This window comes from Diadema antillarum, unplaced genomic scaffold (genome assembly GCF_040938485.1).
Source record: "Diadema antillarum isolate AM-2024a unplaced genomic scaffold, OU_Dant_1.0 seq00000085_RagTag, whole genome shotgun sequence".
In the NCBI taxonomy this organism is placed as follows: domain Eukaryota; kingdom Metazoa; phylum Echinodermata; class Echinoidea; order Diadematoida; family Diadematidae; genus Diadema; species Diadema antillarum.
The window spans coordinates 264,113-270,000 of record NW_027271177.1 but is presented as its reverse complement, the minus strand read 5'-3'; positions in this window follow the sequence as shown (position 1 = coordinate 270,000).

The window sequence follows — 5,888 nt, the reverse complement described above, 5'->3', positions numbered from 1 at the left end:
CCGAGATATTCCATCCAAATTGAGTAAAAGTATATCACTCCCATACCTGATTTTCCTCGCAAGTTCTTTTCGAGATTATTATTATAATAGGGCAATGTTTCATGAAACTTGAAATCCTTTGATTGGCTGAGAGCAACTTTGTCAGTGAAAATCACTGAAAGAACACTTACTGAAATGCCCCCCCCCCACACACACACACCATGCACTCACCCCAGGGTTATTAGTCCCACATTCACAGACTTTCATCTACTCATTATGTACTGCATTTCTGATTTCCAACATTAAATAATCTTAAACGTGTACTTTAATCCTGATTCTTTGCACCCCAAATACCATTTGAGGGGAAAAACAGAAAGAAAAAATAAAACAAGCAGAAGCTTGATGGCTTGAGTGCTTTCTCTATTCAGGCTCATGTGTGCGTGTGCGTGTGTGTGTGTGTGTGTGTGTGTGTGTGTGTGGTGTGTGTGTGTGTGTGTGTTCGTGTACTTAGTATATAAACATACATACTGGTACATCTCTCTCTCTCTTTATCTATCTATCTATATATATATCCATCTATATATATATATATCCATCTATATATATAAATATATAAATATATATATATACATTGTATATAATATATATATAATATGTATGTATATATACATATTAAATACATACAGAGAGAGAGAGAGAGAGAGATACAATGTAAGACAGTGCTGTTCACCAAAATTTGAGATAAAACGTCTTGTCACCCAAGCAACGAATAGAAAGAAGGATAATACTACAGTATATAGCTTGTATAATGCAGAAGCAGAAGAGACATAGGTTTCATACCAAATTGGTGTTCCTCATCAAAAAAAAAAAAGAAGAAGTCAATTTGACAATTTGTGCGATCAGGAAACAGCATGTCAGATAATGTAAGTGGTGCAAATCTTGGCATGGGAGATTCACATGGACTTTCAACTCTACACAGAGTAATTATACATGTACATCCTCTTTTGGAACACTCATGTGAAATGGGTCAGGATGGGAAGGCTCTACAGTCAATATGTTAATTACAAGGTCACTCCAGAGTCATCATGAATTATTTTTTAGATTTGCCTTGACTTCATCCAAAAGCAAGCTCAAAAGCATTCTCCATCTTCTATTCTTCCCTTTCTCTCCCTTCCCTCAATATCTCTCTCCCTTCTCCCTCTCAAATCTCACACATACTCTCTCTCCCCAAGGTGATTCAGAATAAGAGACACAATACAGACATTGAACACGTAGCATCACTTTGACAGTGTACTACAAACCTTTTAATGTCCTACAATTTGAAACTGATTTACATCACATACACAGGCTCACTCCCTGAAAAATATAGCAAGCCCATTATCAGATATAATAACCACCCAGTGCTAGAAAAAACATCACAAAGTATCGTATTGAATTCATTATCTCTTTACACTATTTTCAACACATCAGATGAAGAAGCACTGGCAATCATAATCAGGAAAATGAACTCAGGCGTGAGGTTACCTCATATATATCCATTGAATTTTTATGAACCTGGATAATAAGTATAATACAATTCATCAAATATGCAACAAATCTGGATCCATCACCTCAAAACCCTTGCCTCCATGTACCAATGATGAACATATTATACAGATATTTTTATGAGCATCAGCAATGACATAAGAGTTTTGCCAAATGGCTGAGACATTATTCATTGTGACTGATTTCATGGAAAAGAATCATACCGTGTCATACGCTGCTAAATATCTCCTTCTTTAACCCGTTGAAGACGGACTGATTTTCCTGTAACATGTACTTCCCATTTACCCTAGCCCGAGAAGAGTCCGGCCTTGTCTTCAACGGGTCAACACACCACATTATGGCACAAAATGAATAAAAGATTTGTTTTCCTACACGCTGATGAAAAATTAATTCATGCTATTAGTAATTAAGCATTTACACCACTTTCCCCATTTATTTACAACTTACGTGTGTTTCTCTGTTTATGTTTGTTGGAAGCTTGTTAGATGGGAATATTTGACCATCTAACCATACTTTCATTGTCTTTCAATAACCTGTTTCAAACAGTGATCACCGAAAAAAATATTTTTTGGTGAAACTTTACAAAAGGGACATTTCTAGAAGGTATGCCATTCAAACATTTGGCCCAAATTCACGAAGGTGGTACAATTGAAACCATGGTTCAAACCATGGACAATTTGTATGGAGCGCCAAGTGTCGCATGGCCTATTTTGTTACAAAATCAGTCATTTCGTAATTGCGAAACTTGCAACACTTGGCGCTCCATACAAATTGTCCATGGTTTTAAACCATAATTTCAATTGTACCACCTTCGTGAATTTGGGCCAATGAGCACAGTACATGCTTCAAGTACAGTAAACAGGTTTAAGTTCTGAAGAAGAAGAAAAAATACAGGGAGACTGCTTTCTTGGCATGTTTGCATGTCCCTTCCCATGAAAGCTACAGGGTATGCTTATAAGGGACAGGCACACGAGAACAGGTTTTGCCTACTCAAATAATCCATGAAACAGTAATTCATTTCATAGTCACAGGAAGCATAAAAAATTTCAAAAATCAAATGATTGGGAGAAACACAGCTGCTCTCTTCACATATAATATAAGCTGTTATTTTCGCGAATTTTGCAAATCATTGTTGAACCTCGAATATAACAACACGCGGAAATGTCGACATGCACTAGTGTAATAGTGCACATACAATAGCATCGGTGTCAATTCGCAAAAACATCTTGTAAAAATGTCTGTGACCTCCTGATTCGCAAAAATATCTGTAAGGGAAAATAACAGCTTATACAGTAGCTCATTTTCTTGCTTTCCAGATGAGCCTTATATATCTAAGAAAAGCTACATTTCAAGAAAAAAAAAATGATCAAAAGGAAAATAAATGCATGAGAGAAAGCTGTTTTTAATGAGAGTTGCCATGGTACAAACAAGAATCTGATCCACTTTTAACCCGTTAAGGACGGGCTGATTTTGCTACAACACGTATTTCCCATAGACACTTGCCCAGGTATACTCAGGACTCGTCTTCAGCATGGGGAGAGGTTAGTCTGATTGAATTACATGTATTCTTCTTTCACTGTCCACCTGGGTTCATTCAAAAACTGTGACTAGTGCAGGCCTGCTAGAATGGAATAGCCCATCAGCAAATATATGCATCAAAGCATATGCTCATGGTTGTCAATATTCTTTACCTGTGCGTGAGAACAGTGATAAACCTAGTTCACTAAATAATCCGCGTCGGACCAGTTCTTCCATTACATTGTATCCTCATGGAATGGGGTTAATGGAGAGGAAGATATTTGGCCTTGGCATATCTATTGATTGTATTTGGTGCACCATTGCACAACCCATTAGATAATCAATTTTATTTTTAACCTTACGTATCAAACGGCAGTCAATGATATCAGATAATCTACTGCACTTCATTGTGTGTGACCTTGCACAAGGCAAATCACAGTCTCAGCCCGAAGTACTAACTGACGATAACCAACCTGTAGCCGCCCCCCCCCCCCCAATAGCTGTATACATACGTGTGAGAATGCATGGCATGTACTCAACACTATGCATCCACAAATATGCATCCACAAATATCTTCATATCTCAAGAACTATGTACAACTATCGTACTGAAATAGTAAATTAATATGCAAGTGCAATTTCCCTTATGTCCCATCCCACTTCCCCAACATCCCCCTATACTATTTTTTGGGGTCACTTTGATATCTATCAATAACAAAAGCTGACTGCATGGATAATCCATAGTGCTGAATTTATACGAGAACTATTAACACATCCTAACATGCCGTAGCACAAAATGTAATCAAATGTATTGGGTGAAACTCAACTGAACTGAAAGTACATAGCTTCAACACAGAGAGCAATGCATTAATGTTTACTTTTTCTTTGTCCCCTTCTTACAAGAAACTAATACCTCTATGCAACTTTTTACATTACCCACAATGAGTGTGCACTACTGCACTGATGCCTTTTGCATTTAGGCGACATCTAGAGGGAAATGACCTTATGTATGTAAACAGTACACAAATGAAATCCCAGTCAAACCATGAAGACACACAAAAATACACTGAAAAATGAAAAATTAAATTTCCCCATGTGACCAAGTCTACATAACTTCACTGGAGAGGGAAAGCATTTTGACGTACATTAAGCCACGGTAACACTGGCAACAGATCGCGAAGTTCAAGATCTCAAAGTTTTTCCACTGTGACCGCAAACATCCTGAAGTTACTCATAAAACTTCTTACAAAACTTCCCATCCAAACAGGTGTATTTCCCGAACCCCAGCCAATTTTCTCGATCTTTGGGCAGTGTGAACGCTAACAACTAAAACTTTGCAAGGTTTGTCACGTGACCATTCCACCATCTGTTTGCACATGGTGCCTCCAAAGCGCGCTCTCATTGGGATGCAAGTGTGTGCATTGTTACATCGAAATCATTAGCTGTCAGACGGTGAGCTCTACCTTTTTTCTTGTGCATACGCACCAGTGAGTGGCCAAAACTTCGAGAATTAAAATTTTGACAAGTTTGGCTGCCAGTGTTTACTGACAAGCAAACCTCGCGACGACTTCACAATTTTAATCTTCGCAATCTTTTGCCAGTCTGCCCACAGCTTTTGTGTCACAAAGTATGAACTTTGATTCCTGCACTAAACTGACACACATTACCTACAAAGCTCTGTTGCTATTTCAGGCAAGGACCCACTGAGCTTAGAAATACCATTCGGTAGCTATGAGTTAAAATCTGTTGGAGCCACTCCCCAGTGAGTACCGATAGTGGTCTCTCATTATGACACACTGAATATCACACAGATTGCCTACTGAGTACTGTTTGTTTGTTTGTTTTTTTCTGATAAGCTAGGTTGCTCATGTATTCTAAAATTTTGTGTCCATGCAATCAAAACTGACATCCTCTGAGCAAATGAATATTTTTTTTTTTGTTTTTTAGACAAAATAAAGATTTTTCATTGTAGTGTGAATCAGAGTCTTTCCATGACACTATGACACAATGACATCCTTTTAACTCTCCATGAACCTCCAATCTATAAACCAAATTGGGGTAAACACAGTCAAAGGAAATGGGCATTAGTAAGCAGAGATAAAATGAACCTAGGGACTTAAATGGGGAAAGCCCCGTTTAGGCAAAGTAGCCTTACATTGACGCTACGGGCATATGTTGCTCAAAAACAGGCTCTGAGCGCAGAATTTTGAAGAGTACTTCCATGCCTTTGAGATCGAGTTTAGAGTAAAAATTCATTGAACTTGCAAATCAATGGCTAACCAAGCAGCAAACAACACTCACATCACTGGGATCATTCACACTTACCCTCACATACATGTTTCCTAACTGTAAAAAGTTTTTTCTCCAATTTCAGCAATGTAAACATAGACATGTAAATACTTTCCTCATTAGTTTCCATGCATTTGTTTTTTTGGGGGTTTTTTAAGTTAACACAATTTCTATGTATGAATTCTGTAGCCTGATGTCATGAAACGTTTATTTACTTGGCATCTGACTCTTCTTTAAACTCATGTGAACCATTAATCATGTCATGCATGCATGTTTCAAAGGGGCTTATAAAAACGCACAACAATGTTACAGGTGGGCAAACTGAATTTACTGAGCAAGCACAGTATCTTATGCCCAAAGTGTCATAAAACCTCCAGGTAACACAGTCTATTGATCGAGTGTCAACAGAGGAATTAAGTTTCCCAAGGTTTATTCTTGCAGAATTTGTAAGTATGAATGGTAGAAATAAACAGGTTGAAGCAATCTATGATACCAGGCCATGTTCATGTCCTACAGCACTCAGAGTGTGCCCAAAGTAATACTCTGTACCATACCAGT